We start from the raw sequence: 13,011 nt of genomic DNA on the forward strand, positions 1-13,011 counted from the left end.
GTTGAGTCTAGTTTGCAGTGTTTATAATTCTAATTCAATTAGAAATGGATTCAAAGAGCTAATGTTATTTGCAAGAATTTAGAAGTAAATTCCTTAGTAAAATAAATGGAACTTTGGTAGAGTGAATCATAACCTAATTATAAAAAGCCTGGATGTTCTTCTATTAACTTTGCTTAAAGTCTGGCAGAACTTTCGGGAATTCTGGTGTGGATACAGAACTCATGTTCTCACTGTCTGACTTAGTTCAGGATCTGTCTGAAAGTTTTTCTTCTCCCAGCTACAACCACAGTCTCTAAAGACAATTCATTTATTTAAAAAGTCGATAATCTAAACAGTTCCTATTTTTGCCTTCTTGTTGTCAAGGCATCCCCTAGTTGCCTGTATATCCAGGTAGATTAATGAATTCCTAGTCAGGGGCAGCAACTAATTCTGTGTTGCAGATGGAGTGTAATGCATTATTGATGTTCAATAAACATCCAAACAATAGTACTATCACCTTCCCTTTGTTACATTCAGTGATTTTAGCCCAATGTACTCATGGGCTGACTTCATGCAATCAGAACCTGAAAGCCAGGACGGTACTCGCGTGTTTAATGTGAGTGGCCTCCTGGTGGCACTAGGAGGACACCTTCTTTGCACAGAAAGGCCACATGTTTGGCAGGCAGAAAAGATCCAGGATCTAGGATCCTCAAGTCACATCGTGCCTTTTCAAAGTCTATTTGATTACATTTGTTGTGATGTGGACAGGTTCCTACAATTTATCTTACGTCTCAGAAAGTGGTTTGGGGCTGGGCACACATTTTCGTGTTTGTTAATTCCCGAGGTGACACTTTTAAGTCCCCATGTTTCATGTTCCACAGTTCCAGAAAGAATGATTTTTGACTCTTTGATCCTGTAAGAAAAATCCAATTGTTTTTCTCTCTTGCAGTTCATGCCGATGGCTTTTGTTCTCTCATCGTTTTAGCAGGTATTTTCTCTCTCAAGCAAGCCAGAGTCATGGAAGGGGGAGGTCCATCAGGACACTGTAATAATATATATATAAATAACAAGCTGGTGGAATTACAAAGATAGCAGAGTAATTCTTAGAGCAAAAATTGGTTATGGTTATCAAGCTAGAGGACTGTTTTCCATGGTCCAGAGCTCTCTTTTAATGTCATGTCTGTTTCATTCCTCACTTTTAAAACCCTCTTCTGCTTGCTAAGAAGAGAAAACACAGGCTAAGGAATAAAATGAGCTGGATGTGTTTCATTTAGTTAGGTACCTCCCTCACCCTTTGGTCCTTCTGGTTGTTTTCGACCCCTCTACTTCTCTAACAATGTTACTTGGATAATTCAAGACAACCTGAAAAAGCAAAACAATGCAAGGAAGAAGGGCAGCGACAATGACAATGAGCTGAGCTCTCTAGGCTGTTCACAGAATGGCAGCAAAGACAAAGAACTTTTTTTCTGCTTTAGAAAAGCTGCCATTACCTTTCCTCTCTTTCAGACCCTTTTCTTCCTGTTCTTGGCTTCCTTGCAGCTTTTAGCATCTTTTCATGAATGGCTATTTTAACTTCTCTTTTTATCAATAAATAAGATGATGGTACTGTTACTAATTTACTATTTGAAAATAGAGGTTTTAAAGTGGCACTCTTGAAGATTTTAGAATAATTGCAAACTTTAAGTCTCTTCTTTTTCTTTTTTCACCCATCGAAACTGATTTTTTTCTAAGCCAGAGTGTTTTGCCTATTTTTTTTTTTTTTACTGAAGGTGCTTTTTTTAAAGAAAAGGATAATTGAAAGTTGTTCTACATATACAGCTTTTTTAAAAAATCATGTTTCTCAGTGAAAAACAACAACCCTGAAATGAAAGCCAGCTTCAGTCAGACCAAAATGGACTCACAAAGTGGAGCTGACATCCTGAAGGGAGGGGGGAGAAATGCTAATGTCCCAAGTCATCAGTTTGGGCCATTTCAGTGCTAAATGACAGGATCAAGAAGAAAAATTTTGAAATTGATTTTTACGACTGTCTGAAAAAGAAGACCGAAATGAATATTAAATGATTTCTTTGGGGCTGTCAGAAATGATAATGGAAGAAGAGACAGGCCCAGTCTTGCTACTGATGGTAGGATCAGGGAATTTAGAGTCAAGGCAGATTGGAGATGAAGTTCTGTGCTCCAATTTTAAAGAAATGCTAATGAATGGAAGAAAAAGGAAGCAGCAAAGGCATCTGATATGAGTAGTTATGAGCTGGAGAGGGAAGAGGAAAAGATGTGGTATCATACATGTTAGGGAAGAGGTACCATGATGAACATGTGCCGGGCTCTGTATTTTATATGGATAAAAGAACAGCCCCTTCCCTGGGAGGGTGAGCTGCATGAGATGTGGATATGGGGATGGATTTGTCCGGACACATTCGTACTCTCTCCCACCTCGTCCCCACCAATAGCCATGCACATTGATCCATTGACTGGTTAGAGTGGGGCTCCAGGCTGGCTGCCGAACAAGCCCATATGGCATGAGGGTTGCATTTATGTTTTTGGTCTCATTAGCACCATGTTGGAACCAACAGAGTTAGCTGACTAATTAATATAGAGATGGATTGGGTGTTCTCTGGGATTTGGAATCAGTTTCCCTTAAATTAGCCATGTCAATTACCACAAGTCCATAGATACCAATAGTTGGAAAAATATCTGGCAGGAGTTAAAAGCAGATAGGGAAATGCAGATAATTTGGATAAAAATAGAAAAGAACACCAATTTTACCAGGATTGTGCTTTTTCAGCACACAAATTCTAACCATAAAAGCTTTGTGAAGGACTGATACAGCATTTTGATGCGTTACTTTTTCTATGATTTGTTTTCAAATATTTTTTAATTCCATTTTTTTTCTGTTCTCTGAATACACAGGCTAAAAAACCATAATCTTTTTCAGCTTTCTACTTACCAATATTGAAGTGGACAGCAAGCGCTAATTCCCCTATCTTTTGGAAACAATATCCCAGTTTCTGTTTTGGAAACTAATCCATCTTTTCTTTGTCTTATAGGGTTGTATATCAAGGTACCTGGCCTTTTGTAAGCCATGAGGTGGGCAGTTGTTGATTAAATCTAAGCCAGTGGTTCTCACCTGGGGGTAATTTTGCCTACTAGTGGACACTGGGCAAAGTCTAGAGACATTCTGTCTCAGCTAGTGGGGGTGCTATTGCAATCTAGTGTGTAGAGGCCAGGGGTGCCACTCAATACCCTACAATGCACAGGACAGCCGCCCCCACCCCCCGCCACCCACCACAAGGAATTTTCTAGTCCAAAATGTCAGTAGTGCCAACAGGACCTTCTCCTCTGGAATTCAGAAACTTCAGTGATATGATATTAGTGACAAACTCAAAAAATGACTTGACTTATTTATTTGAGTAGCTATGCCTAGTTAAGACTGTCAAGTTGTGCCTGATAGCTAGACCTCCTCAGACCTTTCTTCATTCCTACTTTTGTGTGTGCTGCGGTCTTCAGCCTTTCAATCTATTCTCCACTTTACTCGCTTTTGATACCGTCTTTTTTCCCTTTGATTATCCAGGGATATTTTCTGTTGCTTGCAATCAAAGAACTCTAAAGTGATGTGGAATAACCGGCAGTTGGTTAACATACATATGTCAACTGGCACCTTCTAAGTAGACAGTACCTTACAAATCCTAAATATGGTTCTTATGTAGCTTTCTGGTGGTTGAGGGTCAAATTAGAGCAAGCAGAAGCAGTAGAAAAGAGATCCACATACATATTTGGTTTCTTGCCTTGACCTCCAGGGACCTAAGGCAAGCAACCACTGCAATAATGAGCAGAATCAATAAAGCAAATGATTGCCTGAGAATTCACTCCAAAGCAAGGAAATAAAACATTTTCCAAGCTGGTAGGGCATCAGTAGCTGCAGATCAAGTGAAAATCCTGAAAAGCAAGATTAAAAAAAATAAAGTGACTTACCATCTTTTTAACAATGTCTGCCTTTGACCTCCTTGGGCTGTTTTGCACAATATCTAAGCTAGGGGCTGCAGATAAATAATTTCTTTTCTTTTAAAAAAGTAATTATTCTCATTTTAAGCTTCATTTTAAAATAATGAAAGCATAGATGATAGTACCTTACTCACAGGCATAGAAGTTTTCTTTAAAGAGTTTTAAACTCAGGGCTGACACTGAGCTTGGTGCTGTATTTTATTAAACAGGAGAACCTTTTTTCAAATTAAGATGATCCAGTGAACATATCATTTGATTACCACAGCTAGAATAGGGACTGTACGTAGCTACTTGCGTCTGTTTAGCTGTTGGAGACCTTGGGGGCTGCCTCGTAAAAAGACCTGTTTTGTTGGAAGCTTTTCTTTCACTAAGTGCATGGGTTGGAATATGTTAAACTGTTCTTCAGTGAACAAAATCATAAACATATGTGAGCATACAAATAGAGGATTCGCGTTTGAGATCTCATGAGGTTCATCGTACTTCCAAGACAAGCTTTCTTTTTTTTAAGGTGCCAGCAAAATGCCATGGTATTTTATTTTTGTCTCCGGTAAATTGCTCTGGAAACTTAAACAAATTAAACATCCTGTTTTGTGTTTCCGAGACTCACTGGGGAAACTCAGTCTCTTTAGTCTGAAGTTTCAGGAGGGAAGGAACATCAGAATATAAGATATTGTTTATAATCACCTTTTTGAAATGGTTATGCCTATGCTGGCGTGAAGGGAGGTACATGGGCCATTCAGTATCATCTCGAAGAAGCAGTTCTGTTTATTATCTAAAGAAAAAGAAAACAAATGTGAAGTTTTTAGAGGTGTAAGAGTGTGTGTTTGTGTGCGCGTGTGTGTGTTCTGTTACGCTGTACAATGCAAAATCTGTTATGTTACTGTTCATATTTTAGAAATTGATTTTTAATATAATAGTTATACTCAGTTAAAATCCATTGTTCAAGCCATTTTGAGACAAATTTAAAAGTAAATCTTCATAAAGGAATAATTAATGATCATCATTCCAACCAAGGCAACATGACAGAAATTAACAACTAAAACTTAGGAGTTGCCTTTGGAATTTAATGAGGCTCTGTCTTTCTTGAGTTCCCAATTACTGAAAAATATTTTCCTCCATTGCCCATGTTGGTTAAATGGAAACAGCTACCCTTCCCTCCCCAACATTCAATGGATTTTTCTGGATCACAGTATTGCTTCCCTTTGATTCCTTCCTGCTTAGAAGAAAGAAACAGTCTGGAAGGCCGGACAGCTGGGCTTGTGCCCCTCGACCTGAGGGGTAAAATTAGCTTAAGTGGCTAATTTTAGTGCTTCCTGCTTTCAATGGGGTCTTCTTGACAATAGGAACTGTCTGGCTTGGTTGCTTTTCATGAAAACATCTTAACCTTCCCCCCTGCCCCCACCTGCTTGAACTCTCAGTTGAAATATTACATTTAAAGGCCAAACAGAACCCAAATGAATGGATGATAGCAGCACCTTTCAAATGTCACTTAAAAAAAAATCTATGAACTGAAAGCTCAAGTCCTTTGGGAAGGAACAGAAATGAATTGTCGCCTTTCTCCTCCCTCCTCCCTCTGCAGAGATATTGGCTTTCACTTTCTCTGCTCTCTCTCCCCATTTTCTCCTTCCCTTCTGTCCTCCCCCCCACTGCCTCCCACACACACCTGAGAAATATGAAATTCTGGTTTGGGTGTATGCCTCGGAGGCTGAACTATGCAAGAAGTGTCATCTGTGGAGGTGTTTCCTTTCGGAATGTCATTGTTTAACTTCAGGGTCCTGTTATTTTTGTGTGAACGAAATGTCAGAAAAGAATTTCACCATGTAATTTCCTAGGCATTGACAGGCCTTTGCCATCTGTCATTGGATCGTGGTTTTACCTTTGGTTCCCTGCCATGTTTAGGGTTTTGACCTATTCCTTTGAGTCCTCGTAATTTTACCTCTCAATATCGCCTCTGATGGAAGCCTCTGCTGCCAAGTGTGACTTTTGTAACTTTAGGGAAGGAAGTGATTTCTTTGATAGACTGCTTATTATTATTTTTAAAACCTCAAGTGTCAAGAATCCTGTCACTTGTAGAGTGTTGGCTTGTGATTAATCTCGTGTGTATTATCTATTTTCGTCCTCAGTGTTTGCCCATGAAAAAGGGCTGCATTGTACAAAAGTCTCAGCTTTGCTTTTGAAATGTAGGGCTGAGCTCTGTTTGCTGAAAGAGGTAGTTTAGAGGAGAAGAACTGGTGTAGGAAGAGAAAAAAATCGTAATGGTTTTTATAAGAACCCAAGTTTAATTGGAAAGAAGGAAAACCGAAGTTTTTCATTCCCTACATAGTGAAGATTCTGAGAAATCCTATTGCTCTGAAGTCAGAAGATGGATTTTATAAAGTACAAGCAGATTGTCTTTGAACTGAATTTTAAAGCTCTGCTGTCAGAGTTGACAAGTTCCCGAATTCAATTTTCAAACTAAAACTTAGAAAACTGGGGAAGACACTGTGTCTTCTCAGTAGCTTATCAAAAGAAATGAGGTGGCAGCTCCCACTGCTGTCTCCGGCTGGCCAGGCAGAAGGAGGCAGATGCAGCCCCGTCAAGTTATCTCCGCTCCCTCTCATGGATCATGCGTGTTTGAGAGGGGCTTCAGTATGAGCTCAAGCTGGCTGAGATTGGAGGATCATGACAGGCAGACAGGCTTCTCCTCAAGAACAGGGAGAGTTTTACCGTTTTCAGAGGAGCTTTAAGCACCAGTGATCCTTGCCCAAGACCTATTGGTCTTCACCTTTGGCAGATAAAGGATAAAGATGCATAGACATTAGCACACTAGTTGCTTTACTAGGACAGTGGTAAACTATAGAATTCCAGGCACTGCCGCCACCAGGGCTCTCATCTTTCTTTTGGGAAAAATATTAGCTAGTTTTGGCTCCTAAGTTCTCAAGATCTTCCTTATGTATGGAGGCAATAACTAGTTTTCCTAAAAAAGAAAACATGTGCAAGTAACTACTATATTAATATTAATACAAGCAAATGTTAAATATTTATAATGTGCCTTAGAGCCCATTTAAACCTAATATCAATCCAGTGAAGTAGTTAGTATCATCGACATTGTGCCGGGAGTGAGTTTACTCATGATTTCCTAACCAGTAAGCAGAAGTGCTGGGATTTTGACCCAGCTCCCCCTGACTCCTGACCTTGTCCTCTTAACAAGGGTTTTACACACTCATTCAGGTACTTGGACTATTTCTGTCCCTTGGCTCCAATATTCCTCTAGGATCTCACTGTTCTCTCCAGAGTCAAAGGAACCTGAATAGCAAACAAAGGAAGGCAGCCAGTTTGGAAGATTCTCTGGGAAGTTATTTGGGGCCAGGGTTGAAAATGGTACATCACATTAATACATAATTCTGCATTATACTGTAAAACCACCACCTAAATAAGGACAATGACAAGCTCAGTGGTAGAATTTCTTCCTACAGATTTTTTTCAAAAGTAAATGAATACCACGACCTTTTGAATACTCCAGGTTATGTGATTCTTTTAATTCTTAGATTTCCACAGGCTTTCATTTTGTATCCATTTGGTATCTGAAAATTCAGATTTATTAGTTACTTTATTTCATTTTTGTTCCTGTAACTGTTACAAAAACTTATTAGATTACAATCTAATTACCTGAAACTCTCAATTAACCAGACTTCCCCCCACCTTTTCCATACTTCACTTTTACAAGAAAACGGAAAACCACAGAAAAAATAAGCTCATATCAGCGTTTCTTTTAAAGGTTAAATATGGCCTATGGTCTTATGCCTTTTTGTTAGTTGTTAAAATATGAGCATATTTCTTTATGATTTTGAAATGCTTGGTCTATTGCAAAGTCTGCTAAAAACATAAATGTGATTGTTTTAGTAAGGGTAAACTAATGTCTGTGACAGAATCCCTGCACTTCAGTAGCTCAACTGTAAAAGTTGATGTCTCATTCACCCACAATCCAATGGTAGTTGTTGGTGGTGGTTGCTCTGCTCCACATACTCATTCGGGTACCTGGGCTATTTCTGTCCTGTGGCTCTAATATTCCTGTAGGATCTCACCGTTTTCCCCTGAGACTAAGGAACCTGACTGGCAAACAAAGGAAGGCAGCCAGTTGGAAGATTCTCTGGGAAGTTATTTGGGGCCAAGTTTGGAAGTGGTACACAGCTTTTCCATCTAGATTTCAATGGCCAGGGCCCAGTCACATGACCCCGCCTAACTGCAAGGGTGGCTGGGAAATGTAGCTTAGCTCTGTACCCAGGAAGAAAAAAAGATAGGGTTTGGTATCCACCTAGCCCTGTCTCTGTCATAGCAGTAATGTTACAGTTCTTCTGGAGTTCTTATGGCTGTTCCAATATTGTGAACCATCTTAGAAAAATCCAGTTATCATCAAGATTAATGGTTTCCAAAATCTGGATAATTAAAAAATATCTCTGAAACTTCACTTAGACCCACACAGAATCAGGATGGGCGTGGGGCAGGCCAGGATAGATGCAGGCCAGGAATTTGCATTTCTCAGAAGCTCTGATCATGATTCAGATATAGACAGTCCAGTGTCGTTTGTTGTTTGGGAATCACTGATCTAGATGATGTGCTGGATAAGGCAGCAATACAAGTTAACTCATTTCAAGAAGATGCTAGCACAAAGGACTAGGAGAACAGAAGAGTGATCTTTAGTTGCTTAGTAAAGTAAATTAACCCAAACCCTTGTTTACAACAATTATTTGAATTAATCAAGACTTTGAATATATGTTCTGCGATCAGCTGTTTTGAAAGTCCATAGAGTGTTTCCTAGATAAAAATGCTTCATTTCCCAGTGAAACACTCCTTGCAAGAAGAGATCCACCCTAGATATTAAGAACAGACTGCCTATGTTTTATTATAATTTTGAAAGAAACGCCCATGTCTTATTTCAATCTTTTTCACCCTCCTATGAAGCACAATTATAAATTCCTAGTCACTTAAACTACCCAAGTAGAGGTGAGGCAATTGTGGTAGTGAAACTGTTTTCTGAAGCAAATGTCATTGGGTTTTAAAAATCGAATAGTATATTTCCTATTTTTGGTCTTTAAGTATATGGAGTTGCCAGTTTGTTCTATGCGTGAAAAATAGGTTGAAATGTGTTTTGAAATGCTTGGGACCAGAAGTGTTTTGGATATTGGAGATTTTCAGATTTTGGAATATTTGCATATATATCATGAGAGATCTTGGGGATGAGACCCAAGTCTAAACATGAAGTTCATTTATGTTTCATGTATACTTTATACACATAGCCTGAAGTTAATTTTATATACTATTTTAAATAATTTTATGAATAAAACAAAGTTTTGACTGTGAGCTGTCACATGAGATCAGGTGTGGAATTTTCCACTGGTGGTGTCATATTATTGCTCAAAAATTTTCAAATTTTGGTGCATTTTGGATTTCAGATTCTCAGATTAGGGGCGCTCAACCTGTAATTCTGTTCCATGTAGACTTTTAGAATAGTGTGTGGCTTTTGAGGACTAAAGGTAACTTCTTATAACCAATAAAATTTACAGTGGTGAAATTGATCTCATCAGTTTTGCAGGGCACTCCATGGTTACCTCCCCAAGTGAGACTGGGAGTTGCAGAAGGTGATATACTCATTTGTGGTGCCATCATATTGGATTTATGAAAGGCAGCAGAAATTTATCATCCTTCTCTGATATTCCTTAACTGTAATTTTCTAGTCTCTTGGTTGCTTCTGAGTACATCTAATAAAATGTGCGCTCTTTGAACCTTTGTAACACAAATTTGTTTAAGATCTCAAACTATATATTGCTGTGATCCAAGTGGAGGCTGAGAACCCTCTGAGGGCTGCACTTCCATACCGACAGCAGCATTACAAACTATTCTTCAAAGGACTTTAATCGTATTGCCCTCAGAATTCTTCTGTGTTCTACATTGCCTACCTAATAATGTCCACCCTCCTTAGCCTTTCATTCAAGCATCCTCAGGATCTGACCTCTCTTTGAAACTGCTGGTGAGCTTTCCAGCATTTCGTCTATTAGCCCTTTACCCCAAATCTCTACTCTAGCCAATTAGTCAATTCATTATTTCCCAGAACATCTTGAGTTTTCTGTCCCTTCATCTTTGTGCCTCATATTTCCAAACCTCAATCTCTTCCCAAATGAAATCCAATTAGTTCTTGAAGATTCAGCTCGAAATGCCACCAACTCTGAAACCTTCCCTGTTCAACTTAAGTATGGCAATTATTGCTTGCATTTACCATGATACATTTTAGTTTGGTGTTTCCATGTTGGTTTTTTTACTTGAGTATAAGCTCCTGGAGATTAATGATCTGACTTTTTTCACCTCTTGTTCCCTGTGATGCTTTAACTATGGCAAGCATTTGGTAAATAACCTTCATAATAAATAGCATGCAGTTGGGGATTATGATGCAAAGTGAAAATCCAACTTTAGACTCTTAATTTAGAGCATACTTTCTCAAAGTGGAATAGTGATACAAGTTATTTTGGGGAAAAATATCTGGTTATCTTTACATAGATTGCTTCACTGCAGGGCTTTTCAGAGCCTTTAATATGCTTATAGAATGCCATGTGCTAATGTGACCTATCTTTAAAAGGAGATAGTAAGCATCATATTTCATATTCTTCTGACCACAGAACATTTTTTTTTGTGAAGCATATTGATGAACCAGGGTTTTTAGTGATGCATTTTGGGAAATACTAATTTAGAGTAATATTTTCCCTTTTTATAGTACCCTTTGTTACCAAAAGTGCTTTCACTTTGTTACCAAAGTACCCTTTGTTGCCAAAAGTGTTTTCAGGTCATTCTCATTTTTCTTGAAAATCATTTGCTGCTCATGAGAAAACAAAACAAAATCCTGTTTTCTAATTTGCACTCCTAGACATAATTATTTTTGGTATTATGTGTATGTATGTTTGTAAACTGCCAAAAATCACCAGATACTGTTGGCTTTAGCTAAGAGACATAATTCAGGAGAATTCCTGGTGATCTAAATGAAACCTATAATAAATGAAGACATGCAGCAGAAAGTCATTCTCTTGTCAAACATCTTTGAAGAGATATGCAAAGACTTTGTCTTATAGCAATTTTCCTGAAGGTCACCCACCATTCAGACTATTTATATAAATCTCCATTAATGCAAGCTTTATTTAATGATTTGCTGAATGTTAAGTCAATGATTAAGGTTTTTTATTATTATTGATTTATCTGTTCCACATCTTCTTTCCGAGGACACACAGATTTTTTTTAAAAATCAGGTTATTGCGTGTTTAGATTTCTCTCCCTTAAATCAGGTCTATTATCATCAGCAATCGTTTGTCAGGGATGTAATTACATTTACAGTGGATGAGATTGAATTGCAGAGCAAGAGGAGTTAAAGGATATTTTAAGTTGAAGTTAAACCTGTGATTTTTTATGAACCTTGGGGCACCTAATTAAGTGACTAGTAACAAGCAGGAGTTTCCAAATGTCAAGTGTATAATTATGAAATAAACAAGAGGAGGTCTTTCCAATAAACTTCTATGCTGTGCCCTATTACCTCTCAATGGACCCCAAACAAAGTCTGCTGTTGAACAGTATAAAATTAAGATGGATTTTCACAGTCGATAGAAGCAAATCTTGTCTTCTGGAACATAACCACTAAATACATAGAGTCAGAGTAGATTTGAATCTGGCAGATCTATAGATGAGTCTTAATTTTATCTCTCAAACCATACATTATAAAACAATGCCATGTTATTCCTTTTCATGTCTTTGTTTCCCTCAGCCTCTCTTACAATTGAGCTTCACCACCAACATTTTAGAATTCAAAACACTTATTTATTTTAAACTGGACACTGAATTAAATTTGGTGGAGAGTAGAGGACTGGGAGACAAGTGAAACATTTTAATATTCAATTGAGCATAATATCGTCTATGTGAGAGCTGATAACAGAAAGTGAACGATCTTTCAGATTATACAATTATTAAGGATGAGGGAATCTCATTTTTTTTGGATGAACAAGTCTACAGATTTAATGTACAATATGAGGGCTGTAATTTATAAAATTGTGTTATATTTGGGACTTTTGTTAAATAAGCAGATTTTAAAAAAATTATTATACTTTAAGTTCTGGGATACATGTGCAGAACGTGCAGGTTTGTTACATAGGTATACACGTGCCATGGTGGTTTGCTGCACCCATCAACCCATCATCTACATTAGGTATTTCTCCTAATGCTATCCCTCCCCTAGCCCCCCACCCTCCTGACAGGCCCTGGTGTGTGATGTTGCCCTCCCTGTGTCCTTGTGTTCTCATTGTTCAACTCCCACTTACGAGTGAGAACATGCGGTGTTTGGTTTTCTGTTCCTGTGCTGGTCTGCTGAGAATGATGGCCCCATTTTCATCCCCCATTTACTGCTGTTGTTTCTGTAAACATAGTCATGTTTGACAAATTTCCAAAGGTTTTCACCAGTCAAATATTAGGATCTATTATGTGCTAGGGAGAATAACAGGCACACAAAAAATAATAGTTCTTTTCTCTGCCCCTGGGAAGTTTGAAAGATTGTTGAGTGGGCAAGGTATATACAGAGTAGAAATAATTAGCAATTTTTATAATGAAAGTTTTTGTCATTTGTTATTATACAAGTAATACATGAATCTATTCTTTTTTTTTTTTTTTTGAGACAAAGTCTCACTCTGTCACCCAGGCTGAAGTACAGTGGCGCAATTTTGGCTCACCACAACCTCCGCCTCCTGGGTTCAAGCAATTCTTGTGCCTCGGCCTCCTGAGTAGCTGGGACTACAGGCGCCTGCCACCACACCCGGCTAATTTTTTTAAAATATATTTTTAGTAGAGACAGGGTTTTGCCATGTTCTCCAGGGTGGTCTTGAACTCCTGACCTCAGGTGATCTGCCCACCTCAGCCTCCCAAAGTGCTGGGATTACAGATGTGAGCCACCACACCTGGCCGAATCTATTCTTTTACTTAAGAATATTGTAATGCGCATATGGCCTATTTTTCTCTCAAATAGGTAAA

At 38.4% G+C, this 13,011-nt stretch overlaps 1 long non-coding RNA gene across 1 annotated transcript; it reads right to left on the minus strand.

The window, feature by feature from the left end:
• Positions 1-3,374: 3,374 nt before the first annotated feature.
• On the minus strand, positions 3,375-7,554 carry LOC134756525 (uncharacterized). The gene is made up of 3 exons (XR_010129262.1): positions 7,465-7,554; positions 4,663-4,750; positions 3,375-3,912 (listed from the first exon to the last, which is right to left on the minus strand). It is a non-coding gene; the product is annotated as an uncharacterized lncRNA (long non-coding RNA).
• Positions 7,555-13,011: the final 5,457 nt, after the last annotated feature.

This window comes from Gorilla gorilla, chromosome 10 (assembly GCF_029281585.2).
Source record: "Gorilla gorilla gorilla isolate KB3781 chromosome 10, NHGRI_mGorGor1-v2.1_pri, whole genome shotgun sequence".
Lineage (NCBI taxonomy): Eukaryota > Metazoa > Chordata > Mammalia > Primates > Hominidae > Gorilla > Gorilla gorilla.